At 35.6% G+C, this 20,512-nt stretch overlaps 2 long non-coding RNA genes across 2 annotated transcripts; both read left to right on the top strand.

Moving 5' to 3' along the window:
* Window positions 1-2,954: 2,954 nt before the first annotated feature.
* LOC144352794 (uncharacterized) lies at window positions 2,955-3,825 on the top strand. Its single transcript, XR_014931101.1, has 4 exons — window positions 2,955-3,035; window positions 3,189-3,277; window positions 3,575-3,605; window positions 3,785-3,825. It is a non-coding gene; the product is annotated as an uncharacterized LOC144352794 (long non-coding RNA).
* A 14,353-nt stretch (window positions 3,826-18,178) lies between these two features.
* On the top strand, window positions 18,179-19,504 carry LOC144352793 (uncharacterized). The gene is made up of 4 exons (XR_013420673.2): window positions 18,179-18,261; window positions 18,415-18,503; window positions 18,810-18,840; window positions 19,020-19,504. It is a non-coding gene; the product is annotated as an uncharacterized LOC144352793 (long non-coding RNA).
* Window positions 19,505-20,512: the final 1,008 nt, after the last annotated feature.

The following is a 20,512-nucleotide window of genomic DNA, read 5'->3' as shown; positions in this document are numbered from 1 at the left end:
GCATCTGGTAAATAAGTAATGAGCTGTAAAAAAAATGTTCCAACTTCAGAGATGTGAATATCTACATATGCTGTCATCTTCAGCAACGGGGTGGTGACATATTTAGAAATAAGGCCAAGTGTCTTGCAACCACTAACAAAAAAATGCGTTTGTAAGTCAGAATCAACTGCTTTTAGAAGACGCCTACTAGTAAGATCCATCTTACTCAGAAACTGAACCATCTGCTCATGTAAGAAAAAGACATACCCAGCATTGCTGAATAAAATGTTGAAACTGTTTCCGCAATAAGGTCCTAGAGGTAAGGTCCTGAGATGGTTGGCCTGCAGAAAAGTAAGACAAAAAACATGACATCCATTCTTTGCATTTCCTCTCTTGGAAAAAGCTTTGCAAACAATGAGAACCAACCTTGTGGTGCCAGATTCATTTGGTTGATGGAATTCTTTCTCAACTCCTGGAATGACATCTGAAAAAAGACCACGTTCAGTTTCAATCAATACCTTCTGTGATATTTCAGCCATGTGAACCAAAGTATGGAGCCCACAAATGAAATTGTTTAGTGTATTCAGAGCAGTCCGTTTCTCATCATCCAATAGATGGTAATTTAGTATAACATCAGGTAGTATACTGCTACAGTACTCTTCCAAAAGAACATTGAATTTCATTTCAGTTTGTTTGGAAGTATTGTTGGATGTTGACTTGCATACATATCAGAAAAGATGTTATTGAATGTATGAAAGGTATCCTTTGCCGATTTTGTGGCTAGGTCTCGTAACGCTAGAACACAATACTGGCCTTTACTGTCCCTTGCTGCATATGCACCATATTGTTTACCATGCTTGCTATCTTCATCAGTATGAAGAGTGGTATGAGCACCGACACTGAATTCCTTAGCAATCTGAGCTTGGCTCAAGATACTCCTCTCAATATTCCAGTTATTGACTGTTGAAAAGAATGGTACACGATTGGTGACTTTTCCAACCAGCTTCAAACACGCATCAATAACTGGTCCCACATGCACAGCAGCAACATGGTACTCCAACAAGGAATAAACACAAAGATGAGTGGCAGCTGTGAATTTATTTGTGTTCACATCAAAAAGTGGAACTGTTGGTGACAACTGATCTTCAAGAATATCCTTCTGTATAGTGTGATTATGTACGTGTTTTTTCAGCATACTGTTACATACTATCTGAGACTGATGTTGATAACTGCAGGCCCGCTCTCAGCCAAACACATTTCTGGCGCCAGTAATCTTCACGAGAGGACAATCGTTTTATTACCCGACATTTCTCCCGATATTTTGCATGTATTCGCATACCTTTAGTGAAGAGGTATTTCACATCTTCCTCCATCTGAAGATTGCTTTCCCGCAAACCTTTTATTTGATCTTTAAAATCTCATGTGAAGTCATCAGTCTCTCAACTGATACCTGATAAGAGTTAAGCTTATCAGACCAATTTGGATTTATCAGGCTACACTCTGAGCAAGCGCATAATGGAGTCGACTTCAGTCCATGCAACCAACTTGCAGTATCTGTCTCATTGTTATGCAAATCACAATGTTTTAGTTACTCCAAGTAATTAGTATTCATATTAGAGGAGTCATATTAAAACTCAAAACGCTCTATTGCGCACACACTACGACTGAGTGGAAACCCCTAAAACTGTGGCAAATAGTCTGTCCTTGGCGCCTGTAATTGTGGTACCTTGCCATAGGTTATACATAGTTAAGAAAACAACCTTTTGGTCGAATATGAAACTTAAATATGAATATCAAAGCCACAAACCCGAGAAAAAACTTGGCACACGTCGCAAGGAGTTTCTCACAGATACAGGAAACGGATTACAGTAGTATCTCATAATATGAAACAGGTGACACTGTCTTTGGTGAACTATGACACAAGTGGTCATTTGCGAAGATGGTGCCTGACAGTGTAGCTCATTGACGATCATCGCTGATGATGTTTGGTTCATGCAATGTAGGTAGAGTATTTTGGGTCATTTGGTCCATGTTGTTTACACTTATGTGTACTAATTCAACAGCATCAGGCCTTGCCTAACGAATTTGTGTAATAATCTAACGACAAATCGGTAATAATCGATAGTGATTATTTACATGGGTCCAGAATAGCCCTCATCGCTTAATACCCATAGTATTATTGAATTAGTATTATTTGACATTCAGTGTTGCGTCCTGGAGTGCGGGATATCGGCGGCCAAGTTCGCGGGAGACTATCTCGTATTCCATTTCGTAACAGGTGCAACAACTTGGCTTGGTTCATTCCGTGTATTTGTTTGGACTCAGCAACACTTATAACCTAATAATTCCTTCCCACGTATACTGAAAATTTTGTATCATTTTCACAATTGACGAATGTTGTCAAGCTATAAACGGGCTACATTACTCATTTCGCCCAATAGCCTGTTTTTATCGCTTTTTCCGACAGCATTTTTTTTTCGATCGGAAAGCAACCATTTTATATAGCTTTCTTTTCTCGCTCGCTTAATGAAAACACCGATCGCTCGCCCATACATGGGTCACTGGCAAATGAGTGATATTAATGGTAAAGTATTATTAAATTCTGAACAAAACTTCAAATCTATGACAATTTGTATCGTTCAAGAACGCACCTTGAACTGTGAACCCTTGTTACGTGAATGCTGATGGGTGCAACTGTGTCCCATTTGAATACAGGGCTCAATGTTCATTAGTACAATTGTCCCAACCTTGACCTGCTCGACAATTATTGCATATTTGAACTTTGACATTTGCGTTACTCTTGTTTGTGACGGGCACTGTTGTGGAAGCCATCCACAACAGATGCTTTCTGGTAGTGTTGGAATATTTTTTGTCAAGTACCTCATGCTTGGTTGACGCATAGGTATGGTAAGCGCATAGATTCAGAACTACGCTGGTACGAGTTGTCATGGCAATATATATATATATATATATATACTACAGACATAAATAAAACAACGGTTTGAAGAGTCTGTCTTCCACAACACTCTTTTTGAAACAAATAACCACGTGCACGGGTATAAGTTCTTCAATGATATTCACTAAAACGGTTCACAGTGTTCGTAGATCTCATACAGAAGTGGATAAGGTGATGTTGTTGAACTACGTGTCCACATTTACAAACACACTGAACAAATGTTCACTAATTTTCCTATCATTTATTATTTCAGGCAATATAGCAAACATGCGTCGTAGGATATTTTTTGCCCTATTATTCTTACTGGTCCTCAATATTCGGGGTGAAGAAAACCAATTAACAGTAAGTAGAATAACATTGTCTAAAATTTTCTTTGTTATCATTCAAGGCAATAAAATATCTAGTTTATAATAATCTATAACTAAAATCTACTGTAATATTTCGCATGAGAATGTATGAAATACGATCTAATTCAACGTTTCACCATGAGGTTCGTTTGCATTGGAGTATCATTTGAAACCATGAGTCGCAATCGCGGCAGGCTAAATTGAAAGGGTTGACAAAACGGAAACATTGCGATGTAGCAATATTATTTTCAGTTCAAGAAAATCTATCACACATAACACTGCTTTATTTCAGCAGGATTTGGGAATGGAAGCTTCCAGAGAAGGTTTGATAACATTTATTAATATATTTATTTATTTTAATTTGCTTTCAGACGTGATTGAGTTGTAAGCATTCATTTAAATTCTTTAGATTCGAATGTAATTTTACTTGTATACAGAACATGTATGTATGCTTCTTTGTCTCAATACGTGGTTAATAGTTTTGTCCACTTTTGTTCAATAGAGAGACAATTGAGTATGTACGGCTGGTGGAGGATCCCATTTGTAAGTGAATAATACCTATCCACCGTAATATATCATATGTACTAGCTACTTTATAGTTTGTTTTGTATGTATTCCTTAGAAATGCATTTATGTAATAAGGCTTCGGTTTTCTGATTGTTTCTTTTCACGCTGGTCTTGCAGAGTTCAGGTAAATAACCGATTTTACCGATCAATTGTTGATATTATGGATTAATACGTTGTTGTTGGCTGGTGTTGAGGACAGTGATGTGACGTGTTTTATTTTATAAATTTCAGTTAAGAGAAACTTCCCAAAACTATATTTTTCCTTTACAGTTTCCTTGAATAACTGTCTGATGTTGCTTAATTATCGATATCAATTTAGATATATCAGCTTTCAATGCGGTTTTTTTGAACTAGTTACTAGCAACTCAGCTCAGACTCTCATCCATTACCTTGACGCCTGATCTATATTGCCTTCAGAAATTCTCGTAAACTCGAACAATATTGTAGCAATTCCTCATTTCAGATGGAGGATTTACCTTTATACATATATTGTATATTTAAAAACCGTATATAATGCTTTTTAATATTAATTCGTGTAATCATAATTCTTGGGAGTATACGTGCCATACACTAGGGCATTCGAAACACATGTTATCAGTGGAGAGGTTCACTACATCAAAAATAGAGCATTTTACGATTACAGTAGTTTGCTGTAACGAACTTTAACTTAACTTATATTCCTCAAGTTTATATAATTTATAATTGTTGTCATCGTTACTCGTTCTGTCCCCTCCAACATAAAAAGTCGAAACAAGGAATGTGCTTTCTTTCAGCCATTCAGGTTTTCACTATGACAAGTTTGATAATTGAACGAGTTTCCGAATACATGGGCTGACGATGAGTCTAATTAATTTTAATTTCATAATGTAATTGATGACAGATGTATCTTTGTTATGAGGGTGGTGAATTAAAATCAAATGGGGAAAAAATATTCACTCTATAATGAATGCAGTTTAATTTTGTGTATTCTAATGTAGCTTTTAATGTGTACACGTGTCAATGTTTAATTTTTCTTGTGACAGTTTCTTTGTGTGTGTTTTCTAGAAAAGTACAAATATGCAGAGGGTGATCATCTTTTTGGAAAAAAATAATGACAAGAATAGACAACTCTATCACCAGTTCAAAGTATCCATGAATCAGTGAAGATAATATAGTGTGTTATGTGTTGGTGTTTAGTAATATGTATTATTAATGAGATGAACTGAATAAATATCATGAACATAATAAATGTGTCTTTGCTTGTGAAATTAACAAAAGTTTGTTCATATCGGTCAGTGTATGTGCCAGTCAAAAAAATGATACTTAGTTATGAATGATGTCAAAAATAAAGGAGACATATCTGCCAATTTCAAAATAATCAAAATTAATCGTTAAATGTCACAGGATAACTGTGTTGAAGTGTATTTTTCAAGTGCTAAATCAATGGGATAAACGGCCAATGTCAACAGAGTAGCTAAGGTGTTAAACACGATTTAAGTAATGACAAACCAAGCTCTGCATAGGTTTGTCTCTAACCCATGATTGTTGGTTAATTTAGTGTATTTGTTTGGACTCAGCAGCACTCATAACCTAATATTATATGTAAGAATGTAAAACTTCTGTCGAGATTTTACGTTTTCAGTGTTGACTGTTACCTCTAAGGACTACCTCTCCTCGTATACTGCCAACTTTTTGTATCATTTCCACAATTGACGAATGTTGTCAAGCTATAAACTCCCAATAGCCTGCTTTTTATCGCTTTTTCCGACCGCATGATCTTTTTCGAAAGTGACCATTTTTTATAGTTTTTTTTCTCGTTCGCTTAGGGAAAACACAGATCGCTCGCCCATACATGGATCACTGGCAAATGAGTGGTCAAAATAACGGTTTTAATGGGAAAGTATTATTAAATTCTGAACGACCTTCAAATTCATGACAATTTGTATCGTTCAAGAACGCATCTTGAACAGTGAACCATTGTTACATGAATGCTGATGGGTGGGACTGTTTCCCCTTTTAATCCAGGGCTGTGTGTCCAGTAGTACAATTGCCTCACACATTTCTTCAACCGAACATTACAACCTTGACCTGCTCGACAATTATTGCATATTTTCGCAAATGTAATTTTTCCCAGAATCAATTAGTGGCATTAGTATGTTATTTTTTAGAATGCTTTTATTTGGTTTCATGTGATAGTTGGTCTAGCATTACCATATAGTATTGCAAACAGGGAGTACAATAGATGGGTCCGAGTGTACCACTGACTACTCGTTTTGATTAATGGTCTGCGTAATCAAAATGTGGCTTGTGAGTAAGAATTAAAAAATGAAAACTTATGACGTTATAATTATTTAAAGTTTTGAAGACCGATTTTTACTATTGAGATGAAATTATTACTTCTATGGGTGGTCGTTGTTTATCATCTTGCTTACACCGCAACAACAGTCGATTACTTTCAAGGAGTACTTCGCTAATGCTTTATGTTTTTATTTTATCTTTTCATCGAATTATGCAACATATATATTGAAGTAACATTTTCCATTCATGGTTCATTCGTCAGAGTGAATCAATACAATTCAACATGGTTATGATTAAGAGTAATTCGAAATTGTTGTTTGCAAAGGATTTTATATTCAATTAATAAATGCACTTTTTAATTGGCAAATATGTATCATTTTTATTCCATCTGGCCATACAGCATCTGTTTAGGTATCCAGCTGTATTTCATTCTTGTCACATGTCCTAGCCACCCGATTCGTCGTTTGCAAAGAATGATCCGAATGCTTTGAAAGTTGGCAGTCTCAAGAACTTCTATGTTGATCTTTTTGTCTTTCCTAGTTATGCCAAGGATCTTGCGGAGGCATCTTAGATGGAATGTGTTAAATTTCTTCTCCTGGTCTGAATATGTGGTCCATGCTTCTGATCCATAGAGGAGAGTGCTGATTATGCATGTCTCGTAGATTCTGATCTTGGTCTTGGTTGTCAGCATCTTGTTATTCCAGGCTGTTTTGGAGAGCTTGCCAAATGATGTTCCTGCTTTTCCTATACGGATGATTATCTCGTCATACAAAGAGACGGAAGATGTGATTGTAGATCCCAGCAGAACTTAGTGACTGAATCCAAGGGTCTAGCTGAATACTTGGCTGGGTGCTACCTTCTTGTGACAGTATGACTGTTTTCTGCACACTGATGATGAGCGAAAACGCTTTACATACATGTGACAGCTTGTCCATCATGTTGTATAGGGTCTTTGCACTAAGCAAACCTGAAAGGAAAAACGCCAAAGGAAAAGTGTGACTATGTAACAAATATGACGTTTAATATCACTGATGGATTTAATTTAAGCGGAATGTGTAGGTTAGGGCTGTCCCTTAGTGGGTGATTCGCTCGTTTGTGACAAGTCTGATACACTAAAACACATATATTCATTGTCACCCTCTACAGCATTGTCTTTAGATAGTAAGGCGAAGCTGTTATGTAATGGAATATTGTCAGGCAACTTTTGCTTTGTTTCTGTAGGGCAATCAACAGAATCTGTGCTTTGCTGGTTTTCGAATCGTCATTGCTTGGCATATTTCAACCTATCTTGCGAGGCTGCATATTATTAAAATAATTGGAAAATAAATGTTCGCAGTAGTTGCATAAATACCGTGCAGACAAAAGTTGGGAAAATGAACACAATATCAGTAAAAACAGCTAATTGCATAAGCAATTCATCATACTTCCTAAATCAAAAAGGAAAATAATAAAGAAAGTAATAGGCTTTCAATATTCGAAATACTAATAATCAGAGCAAAAGCAATAAGCTTCCAGGCGATACATACATTTTATTTAAGCCCCTTTCACAATTGATGCCTCACTCGTGCGATAATTTTGTTTTCGAAAATATTTGTTCCGTCCTGTTGTAGAAGTGTTGTCTTTGAGTCGCAAGCAATATGTAAAATCGTACGAGAGGTGAACGACCACTGCACCAGGATACAACAGTCGTGAGACGTAATCGTGCCATTATTTTCTTGTTTCCGGGTGCAACAGTCGTACAACGGCTGCAACGGTTGAACGATGATGCGACCAAGTCGCACGACATATGCGTTTTGTAGCGCCATATGTCGCGCGACCTAGCGACCCATTGTACGACTACTACAACCGATCGTACAAGGCCACGACCCATTTTGCGACACACCGCATCACCTGTCGCGCGAGGTGTTGGCCCATCAATACGATGGCTCAGATCACTTCGGATCATTTAGTGAAACAAATGCTAACATATGGTTGTCCTGGGTGATACCCAGTCCAATTATTGCGGTGACGGCCGCTGTAACATCGGACACAATTAAATCGCATGGATGCATACCATATGTCCAGTGTAATATTAGGATTATTATTAATAATAATATAGAATCGTAATTTTTGTTGTAACCATGCATGTTTTGAAACACAAATATTATATTTATTTAGTATACAGTGCCTTCTCAGACTTAGCAAATGCAAGAGCCTCCCAGGAGCTATTGGTCGAGCAGCAGCCATGTTTACAGTATGGATGGTTCAGACTTTTGGGATGAAAGCTCAGGAGTTCTCGAGCTTATATTGGGGGTGAAAAAAACGTACAATGTTGCAAAGGGGGCAAGACAGGTCTAGGGTGGTACAACGGACTCCTACGACAGGACGCATCATCGTACGACATGAAAATACTCATGCAACACTCGTTCGGGGTCTTACGAGTGCGTGCAAAGTCGCACAACACTCGTACTGCCTGTCGTGCAATTATTTTTCATCGCGTCAGTCGCTCAAAATATCGGAGCAGCACGTTTTTTTTTTCCCGACCGAGATGCGACCATTTTGTCGCATCTGGATTGTACAATAAGTGGTACAACGGCTACAACGAGTCGTACAACGGGAACAATTTCGAGTTGCAAGCCGTTGTAGTCTGTTTGGCAACAATTGTGAAAGGGGCTTTAGATGCTGCTACCCAATACTAATAATAAATTTAAACACAGGTCGAAAAGGGGACAAACTATTTGATACTTGATTTGTATTACTTTGTAGAAACAAAGCCAATTATAGAGTTTGGTTGTGTCAAAGATCGTTTTAGTGTGATTGTTACTTCAAGCATGTGGTGAGTTGATGCTAGGTAAGTCGTGTAGATGTGGCCAAATGAAATCATTGTTTCAGAGTATGTTTCAGTTTTTTGTTAAGAAGCTCATCTGACTTTAATAATGCGGTTTTAGCATTCTTTATATTACATTCCACTTCGTAATCTGTGACAATAGTAGTGTGTTGAACATTATATGGACATTTTATTTTGTGATGCAGTCGTATATCAGTGCGATATTCATACTTTGGGTGCAAAAACAGTTGGATATTTGTATAAACTTTCTATGGGTGAAACAAAAATACGCTATTCGTATAACGTTCCTTTGGTCCAACAACAATAGGATATTCGTATAAACTTTCCTTGGGTGCAACAACAGTAGGATATTCGTATAAACGTTCATTGGGTGCAACAACCGTGGGATATTCGTATAAACGTTCATTGGGTGCAACAACCGTGGGATATTCGTATAAAATGTCCATGCGTGCAACAACAGTAGGATATTCGTATAATTTTCCTTGGGTCCAACAACAATAGGATATTCGTATTAACTTTCCTTGGGTAAAACAAAAGTACTATATTCGTATAACTTTCTTTGGGTCCAACAACAATAGGATATTCGTATAAAATTTCCTTGGGTCCAACAACAGTGGGATATTTGTATAACTTTCCTCGGGTACAACAACAGTGGGATATTCGTATAAACTTTCCTTGGGTACAACAACAGTAGGATATTCGTATAAACTTTCCTTAGGTGTGTTACTATATTCTATTTTTGCTGTAATGTATTTCGATATTGGCCAGTTAGCTAGTGAGGCTCACAGCTGCAGAATTAGTATATAAAGCATGTATTGTCATTGCCAAATAATATTCTTTTGATAGTGCAAGACGAACGTGAAAACGAATTGGTCAGTCAATCAGCTCCCGATCAGTGCAGTGCAGTTTAGATCAGGTCAGCTCAGCTCCGGTGTAGTGTCGACGTGACAGCCAACGTTTGTCTCAAGATATTGCCTGTCCAATTCGGCATGTAGGTCTGATAGAGGCAAAACAGCGTGTTGTGGTTCTGCACTATAAAACCAACTTTATTCAAAGATCTGTTTTTCGACAGAAAGCGTGGTTTGCTGATCTTAATTCTTTCTATGCACGGACGGTATGGAAGTCGCGTAACAGTACGGTCAGTGTCGTGTAGTTTGTATTCCCGGAGACCTCGTAGTTTGGAGCTGTAGAACTGATATACGATACTATCGCTGAAATTACGTAGTACGAGTTCTGCACTTAGGTAGGGTAGGCAATTCCGAGCTGGGCTATTATCATTAATGTTAATATTATTGTGATGTATATTACTGACCGGTTTGTGATTTATATTATTCCTGTTAAGGATTTATGTTTATTGTATTATTAGCCATAGTAAGTGATTTTAAAATCCAAAAGGGTTAACTACAGTTCTTCATTTACTGAAAGACCATTCCTAACAAATAAGAAATCTGTTACATTTTTTCAAAAACCTTCATAAGCCATCAAAATATAGACATTTCAAAATAAGTGCTGATTGTTGCAACCTGGAAACCCCTTCAAATGTCCCACCCCTTGATATGTAAATGAGGTGATCCTAAGTGTAATGATTATAACAGGGTCATTGACCTTTCTTCTTGATTTTAATTGATTATTAGAAGAAGTAGAATCTCTACAGTCCATTTTTTCATCTTACCAATGACAGAATTGCTCAAGCACTAAACCAAAATAACAAAAATTTCAAAAAACACCACAATGTGGGTTTTTGGGTATATAAATCCAAGATATCTAGCAAATGATTCGACTTAAGTGTTGAATTAAGTCGCACAATTTCCTAAAAACAGAACATTGAATTAAATTGACTGTAATTGTAATGGCTACTAGCACTATCACATTAGCAGCTATTCCGATCACCATAACAGTGACTGATCCATACTAGCACGCTTATCCTTCTTTTATTGTTATTACTTCCACATCCAGATCCAGATCCTGCATACATCAGTGCTATTAAAGGCACATCAGCTGCATTTTTAGCTTTTCCAGTCATTTACAGACTAGTATGGGCAGGTAATTCTGCATCACCATGGTAGTTGCCATATCTTTATTCAAATACATTAACTGACATATTTGACATAATTTGTTGCAGCTGATGACCATTTAACCATTCGAACGAAATAGGCTTTGCACACAGCTCTGTGCAACATGTAATAGATTGGTGTTTATTTGGGTATATTGAATATTTTGGTATACAGTACAACACATAATCAAATACTGTTGAAAAGTCACCAACACTGCCATTGCCGTTCAAATGATTACATCATTTGTGTGTATGTGGGATGTTTTTTTTTTTACTAACGGTAGTTCTCTTTTTAGAGGATGGTGTGACCCTGAAAAGGGGCGTTTTGTTTGTGTATGCAAAGCATACGTAATGAACAAAAAAAACGTCCGACCTGAACCCTGGTCTGGAAATTAAATAATAATTTGAAGATCTTTTTCATAATCTTCTAATAACTTATAAGTAAAAACAATAGGTGAACCCTCAGTAGTGAGATCTTCTTCATAAGTGATATTGTACCACTGTGGATACTCTGGTACCTGACATGGAAAATTGTGATTAGTATCCTTATCCAACATTGCTAGCATAAATTAATTCAAAATTCACGTATGTTATTGGAGTTGCTATTACATTTTACCAAACAATGAGGTGTTATATGTTGACATATGCACAACACATTGTGAATATGTAATGATAAATTAACTGCAAAACACTTCGATCAACCCTTAGTTACTTTATAGGCATGTTTTTTTCTTAAACGAATATGAAAAACCAATGTTGTCACAATGAATAGTGTTGAAAATTAGGAGAATCACATAGGCTTTAAATATATAATAATTTTACCTCAAATTGTAGGCACTGCTGTATCACATATTTGGAAAGTGTAAATGCAACTGGATTCAAATCTGGTATCAAATCAGCACTTATTTTGAAATCTTGAGCTTGGCTCAAGATACCCCTCTCAATATTTCAGTTATTGACTGTTGAAGAGGATGGTACACGATTGGCGACTTTGCAACCAGCTTCAATCACGCATCAATAACTGTTCCCACATGCACAGCAGAAACATGGTGCTCCAACAAGGAATAAACACAAAGATGAGTGGCAGCTGTGACTTTATTTATATTCACATCAAAAACTGGAACTGTTGGTGACAACTGATCTTCAAGAATATCCTTCTGTATAGTGTGATTATGTACGTGTTTTTTCAACATACTGTTACATACTACATGAGACTGATGTTGATAACTGCAGGCCCCCCTCAGCCGAACACATTTCTGGCGCCAGTAATCTTCTCGGGAGGACAATCGTTTTATTACCCGACATTTCTCCCGATATTTTGCATGCATTCGTAATTTGGATTTATCAGGCTACTCTCTGAGCAGGAGCATAATGGAGTCGACTACAGTCCAGGCAACCAACTTGCAGTATCTGTCTCATTGTTATACAAATCACAATGTTTTAGTTACTCGAAGTAATAAGTATTCATATTAGAAGAGTCATATTAAAACTCAAAACGCTCTATTGCGCACACACTACGACTGAGTGGAAACCCCTAAAACTGTGGCAAATAGTCAGTCCTTGGCGCCTGTAATTGTGGTACCTTGCCATAGGTTATACATAGTTAAGAAAACAACCTTTTGTTCGAATATGAAACTTAAATATGAATATCAAAGCCACAAACCCGAGAAAAAACTTAAAACACGTCGCAAGGAGTTTCTCACAGAAACAGGAAACGGATTACAGTAGTATCTCATAATATGAAACAGGTGACACTGTCTTTGGTGAACTATGACACAAGTGGTCATTTGCGAAGATGGTGCCTGACAGTGTAGTTCATTGATGATCATCGCTGATGATGTTTGGTTCATGCTATGTAGGTAGAGTATTTTGGGTCATTTGGTCCATGTTGTTTAAATTTATGTGTACTGATTCAACAGCATCAGGCCTTGCCTAACGAATTTGTGTAATAATCTAACGACAAATAGGTAATAATTGATAGTGCTTATTTACTTGGGTCCAGAACAGCCCTCATCGCTTAATACCCATAGTATTATTGAATTAGTATTATTTGACCTTCAGTGTTGCGTCCTGGAGTGCGGGATATCGGCGGCCAGGTTTGCGGGAGACTATCTCGTATTCCATTTCGTAACAGGTGCAACAACTTGGCTTGGCTTGGTTCATTCAGTGTATTTGTTTGGACTCTGCAGCGCTCATAACCTAATAATACCTTCCTACGTATACTGCAAAATTTTGTATCATTTTCACAATTGACGAATGTTGTCAAGCTATAAACGGGCTACATTACTCATTTCGCTCAATAGCCTGTTTTTATCGCTTTTTCCGACAACATTTTTTTCGATAGGAAAGCAACCATTTTATATAGCTTTCTTTTCTCGCTCGCTTAATGAAAACACCGATCGCTCGCCCATACACGGGTCACTGGCAAATGAGTGGTGTTAATGGTAAAGTTTTATTAAATTCTGAACGACACTTCAAATCTATGACAATTTGTATCGTTCAAGAACGCACCTTGAAATGTGAACCCTTGTCACGTGAATGCTGATGAGTGCAACTGTGTTCCATTTGAATACAGGGCTCTAGGTTCATTAGTACAATTGTCCCAACCTTGACCTGCTCGACAATTATTGCATATTTTTTGCAAATGTAATTTTTCCCGGGCCAATGAATCCAGAATCAATTAGTAGTATTAGTATGTTATTTTTTAGAATGCTTTTATTTGGTTTCATGTGATAGTTGGTCTAGCATTACCATATAGTATTGCAAACAGGACGTCCAATGGATGGGTCAGAGTGTACCACTGACTACTCGTTTTGATGAATGGTCCGCGTAATCACAAGGTGGCTTGTGAGTAAGAATTGAAAATGAAAATTCATGACGTTATCATTATTTAGAGTTTTGAAGATAGATTTTTACTATTGAGATGACATTATTACGTCTATTGGTGGATCGTTGTTTATCATCTTGCTTACACCGCAACAACAATCGATTACATTTCAAGGAGTACTTCGCTGCTGTTTTATGTTTTTATTTTATATTTTCATCGAATTCTGCAAAATATATATTGAAGTAACATTTTCCATTCATGGTTCATTCGTCGGAGTGAATCAGTACAATTCATCATGCTTATTATTAAGAGTAATTCGTAATTGTTGTTTGCAACGCGTTGTCTATTCATTTATTAAGTGCATAATTGGCAAATATGTATCATTTTAAATCTTACAAATAATCCGCCAAACTGAAACAAATTTCCCATCCTACCATCTCCCGGCACAACAGTAAATTGTGTATGTTCGATCCTAGTGTTCAATGATCTATATAGAAAACGACTAACTGTAATCGAAAAACATTCAGTTGTGTTTAGAAAATGATTCAAAGTTTTCCAGTGTCCATCATAACATTCCTTAACACGTAAACCCGGAGTAAAATTCTTGTCTACAGAGCCCAAGTTAACAGGGAGTAAATAAAAGCTGTCCGTCCATTGATTAAATACGTAAGAGCTCATGAACATCAACGGGAGGATCGTTTAAGCTTGGATTCAGATCTTGGTATAAACAGTTTTATAAAGTTGGATAAGTTTTAAGCAGGAAATAAAATAAATCAATTAAGCTGAAGGAGCAAGTGAAATAAAAAGAATGCAAACAAGTAGAGAATATATAGAAAAAATAGTACAGAAAAAAAAATAAAACAAACTTTAATTTCGCTTAATGAGAAGTAGTAAGGAACAAATGTGAAAACATAGATAAGTGGGTAAAACCATTGGCTGTGAAAGCGTTAGGTGCACAATCAATAATTGGCGAAAATAATCACTTTTAAAAGTGCCATCATCTTTAATGCAAACAATGGAAATCGAACAATAGTATTGTTTTCAAGACACAATGCTCTTCTTGGACTATATTTTCCTATACAAGTTGTGTTTTATTTGATTGAAAAATTATATTATTTTGATATGTTTTTTTCTTTGTTTTTTCCTTTCTCAGCATTGACTTAGCATTTTAATGCCATGTTCTTGTTTTGAAGGCTCCCTTTAAATGTCTGTTCATAGGAATTTTTTCATAATTATTGAACCGACACACCACGATGCTAATTCATTGAACGTGTAAGCTGAGTGACTTGCTGCTTTGTCTGAAGTTACTGTGGTCCAAACTTGTAGCGGCGCCCTTGCTGAGATTGCAAGAGACAACTTATTTTTGAGACATTGATTTAAACCCATAATATAATAACACATTCATCAAACATTGTAGATATTCTGACTCAAGGGTTGCATTTAATTTACCTCTGGCAACTTGCAAATAATGGCATATAAATGACGTTGATACATTTATTTCATTAGGAATTTGACAAATCAACGCGCCACGACCAAATTCAAATGTTGTACCAAATGTATTGGGACTATTTTTAGCAAAGTGGAGAAAACAAGCAAAAGCAGCTGGGATATGAATTTAATAACAAATAACTACTATAACTGTTTCTTGTTTTACTATAATGAGGGGACAATGCTGGTATTAATTAAGGCTAAACAATTCCCCAAAATAAGGAGAGATGTACAGTTCTGTTTTATAGTATTCACCTAATTTTATCAGGTTCATTAAGAAAAGTAGTTTTAGTTCATGATAAACAAATTAACAATAGTTTTGACTAAAAACAAAACAAAACAGTGAATATTAAAATACGAATAAAAGGGTTGGATCATTCAAGTTAAATAAAGAGCACGGATAACTTGTTACTCTGCATATCACATACTTACATTTCACCTGCCTTTGGATTTCTTTAAATTGTTTCTTTAAAGCATGGCAACAGGTGATTATCAAAATTTACAGATATATCTATATGCATATATGATCTTCCTCGCCCTATGCTATGATCTTCCAACCACATGCTGTTATCTCCATCCTTCCATCTTATTGTGTGATCTGCCCTTTTTATGTAACAATATCCACATTCTAACACAAGCAACAATGACCTGAGTTAAACAATGGTTTAATGTCCTGAAATGAAAATACTTCTAAATCAGGAAAGAAATTGTCGACAGTTTTTTATTTGATGTTATTACAGGGAATGTGATGTGGCCTATTGTTTCATGTTGTCAATGAACATAATTGAACCTTAACATGAGTGCAACCACGTGTCCTTAACAGGAGAAAATAGTGGCGAAAACGATTAGTTGCAGAGATAAATCAAGGCACTTGATGCATTACATTATATTGTGTTTGATAAACACTTTCTGAAGAAGATACCCTACTATTTGAATGCTAGGCGAGTTTAACAATCAAGATATTTTGAACAGGTCTCCATGTTAGAAAAATTGTATTGCAAAATTATGAAGCCAGAAAATCACTGTTTTAATACATTGACAGGAAGATGGACCACAATATACATTACAATATAGTAGTCAGAAGTAAAAAAAACATAATTGTGCTTACATTAGTAAATAAGCTAAATTAGCTTTATTTAAAGATCTTGATGCATAAATATTGTACAAATATAAATAATATTATTTAAACTTTAATATTACAATACAACAAAATATGCATGTTGACCAGTGTGATGTGGTTACACTGCCACATACATATTTTAGTTTCATTATATCTAGTTACAAAATAATCTTCATTATAAAGGTGGTCGGTGGTTGGTGGCACCAATCAAAACTGACTATACATCGTATTGTACAATTAACATTCTGAATTTTTGTATGGCTGACAGATATATAGAACAAAGGTACTTGAACATGATAACCCAAAACGCATTTCTGCTAACATGTCTTTTATACTACTACCTGCAATAGCTTCGTTGGTGGAGGAGCAGGTGTCATGCAGAAAAATAACATACTGGGGTATCATGCTCACAAATCATAGATTTTCATGCATTTTGTTCAGTTGTTTCTGTAGTTGTAGTACATTTTATCCGAGACGGGGAGGAATAGAACTTTTGTATTGGTCATAAGGATCAAGCCAATGGCAACTCCTAAACGACCATGCTGCCATAAAATGAATTGCTCATACACGTGATTAAACATCATGTTAGTTAGTTAGCTTTGCTTATATCTTGGTCATCATTTCTGAATGCCCTTGTAATGGCTGCAGAATCATCTCTCTAAATTCTCAAAATAAAACTATCATTTAAAAATTTTGCTACCCCAAGAAGCGATCAATGCACCACATGTCGCTACACTAATGGGAACCTTTTTGAAAGGTCATCAAACGATTTTACTATAAAGAAGCTTATAGACCAGCTAAGGAGCAGGGATTGAATAAAAGACATATCAAGAGACATTATTTTAGGGGGTGCTCAGGACAGAAAAAGTGTTAAATATGAAAAGCAATGTTCACCTTCAACCTGTCATATTCAAATGATACCACACTCCCATAATTTATTCTGTTTTTGCAGCAGTGATCATTAAGAATATAATCCATTGTGGTCAGGAATCCATGGCTAGCAATAAAAAATACTAGGGTACACATTTGCATATGTATATTTACTCTATTGTAGTGTCCAGTTTAAACCAAGAATTGAATTTATTGTAATCTGATCATAAGAAATATAACTTTTACCACAGTCATACCTGTAATCATATGCGCTACTACTGTTCTCCAGAGTGTAGTACCGAAGTACAGTACCAGAGTTTCTTACATGGCTAGGGGTAGAGCAATAGAAATTCTAGGTGGCAAAAACACAACGTACAATACTGTTTGCCTTTCACTTAGTTTTGTGATCATTTTTATGTGATGAATTCGCTATAATTATTTAATATTTTTTATGTGTGTAATATTTTTTCTCTAAATACGGATGCACAGAATTTGTTACTGACCTAGCCGGATTATTTCCATGATTTGTTATTGTTAAATTATTTTGTTTTTAATTCTGCCACTCAAATTGTCTAATGGTCAATCCCTGGTAGAGTGAACTTTGACATTGGCGTTACTCTTGTTTGTGACGGGCACTGTTGACGACTAAATAATCACATCACTAAAATCATTAATTTACCTTAAAACAAGCATTTTCAAATAAATATTCATTTCACGGGGCAAGCACATAGTATTCCACTGATCTGAGTTGTCATACTATTATTTTACACAGATCACGGTGTTCGCACATGTCATACCTATTATCGCAGGTAAGCGCATAGATTCAGAACTACGCTGGTACGAGTTGTCATGGCAATATATATATATATACTACAGACATAAATAAAACAACGGTTTAAAGAGTCTGTCTTCCACAACACTCTTTTTGAAACAAATAACCACGTGCACGGGTATAAGTTCTTCAATGATATTCACTAAAACGGTTCACAGTGTTCGTAGATCTCATACACAAGTGGATAAGGTGATGTTGTTGAACTACGTGTCCACATTTACAAACACACTGAACAAATGTTCACTAATTTTCCTATCATTTATTATTTCAGGCAATATAGCAAACATGCGTCGTAGGATAATTTTTGCCCTATTATTCTTACTGGTCCTCAATATTCGGGGTGAAGAAAACCAATTAACAGTAAGTAGAATAACATTGTCTAAAATTTTCTTTGTTATCATTCAAGGCAATAAAATATCTAGTCAGAATTTTTTATAATAATCTATAACTAAAATCTACTGTAATATTTCGCATGTGAATGTATGAAATACGATCTAATTCAATGTTTCACCATGAGGTTCGTTTGCATTGGAGTATCATTTGAAACCATGAATCGCAATCGCGGCAGGCTAAATTGAAAGGGTTGACAAAACGGAAATATTGCAATGTAGCAATATTATTTTCAGTTCAAGAAAATCTATCACACATAACACTGCTTTATTTCAGCAGGATTTGGGAATGGAAGCTTCCAGAGAAGGTTTGATAACATTTATTAATATATTTATTTATTTTAATTTGCTTTCAGACGTGATTGAGTTGTAAGCATTCATTTAAATTCTTTAGATTCGAATGTAATTTTACTTGTATACAGAACATGTATGTATGCTTCTTTGTGTCAATACGTGGTTAACAGTTTTGTCCACTTTTGTTCAATAGAGAGACAATTGAGTATGTACGACAGGTGGATGATCCCATTTGTAAGTGAATAATAACTATCCACCGTAATATATCATATGTACGAGCTACTTTATAGTTTGATTTGTATGTATTCCTTAGAAATGTTTTTATGTAATAAGGCTTCGGTTTTCTGATTGTTTCTTTTCATGCTGGTCTTGCAGAGTTCAGGTAAATAACCGATTTTACCGATCAATTGTTGATATTATGGATTAATACGTTGTTGTTGGCTGGTGTTGAGGACAGTGATGTGACGTGTTTTATTTTATAAATTTCAGTTAAGAGAAACTTCCCAAAACTATATTTTTCCTTTACAGTTTCCTTGAATAACTGTCTGATGTTGCTTAATTATCGATATCAATTTAGATATATCAGCTTTCAATGCGGTTTTTTTGAACTAGTTACTAGCAACTCAGCTCAGACTCTCATCCATTACCTTGACGCCTCATCTATATTGCCTTCAGAAATTCTCGTAAACTCGAACAATATTGTAGCAATTCCTCATTTCAGATGGAGGATTTACCTTTATACATATATTGTATATTTAAAAACCGTATATAATGCTTTTTAATATTAATTCGTGTAATCATAATTCTTGGGAGTATACATGCCATACACTAGGGCATTCGAAACACATGTTATCAGTGGAGAGGTTCACTACATCTTAAATAGAGCATTTTACGATTACAGTAGTTTGCTGTAACGAACTTTAACTTAACTTATATTCCTCAAGTTTATATAATTTATAATTGTTGTCATCGTTACTCGTTCTGTCCCCTCCAACATAAAAAGTCGAAACAAGGAATGTGCTTTCTTTCAGCCATTCAGGTTTTCACTATGACAAGTTTGATAATTGAACGAGTTTCCGAATACATGGGCTGACGATGAGTCTAATTAATTTTAATTTCATAATGTAATTGATGACAGGTGTATCTTTGTTATGAGGGTGGTGAATTAAAATCAAATGGGGAAAAAATATTCACTCTATAATGAATGCAGTTTAATTTTGTGTATTCTAATTTTTCTTGTGACAGTTTCTTTGTGTGTGTTTTCTAGAAAAGTACAAATATGCAGCGGGTGATCATCTTTTTGGAAAAAAATAATGACAAGAATAGACAACTCTATCTCCAGTTCAAAGCATCCATGAATCAGTGAAGATAATATAGTGTGTTATGTGTTGGTGTTTAGTAATATGTATTATTAATGAGATGAACTGAATAAATATCATGAACATAATAAATGTGTCTTTGCTTGTGAAATTAACAAAAGTTTGTGCATATCGGTCAGTGTATGTGCCAGTCAAAAAAATGATACTTAGTTATGAATGATGTCAAAAATAAAGGAGACATATCTGGCAATTTCAAAATAATCAAAATTAATCGTTAAATGTCACAGGACAACTGTGTTGAAGTGTATTTTTCAAGTGCTAAATCAATGGGATAAACGGCCAATGTCAACAGAGTAGCTAAGGTGTT

The sequence above is a fragment of the Saccoglossus kowalevskii genome, chromosome 12 (genome assembly GCF_978046115.1).
Source record: "Saccoglossus kowalevskii chromosome 12, keSacKowa6.1, whole genome shotgun sequence".
In the NCBI taxonomy this organism is placed as follows: Eukaryota; Metazoa; Hemichordata; class Enteropneusta; family Harrimaniidae; genus Saccoglossus; species Saccoglossus kowalevskii.
This window is presented reverse-complemented; position numbering and strand designations above follow the sequence as displayed.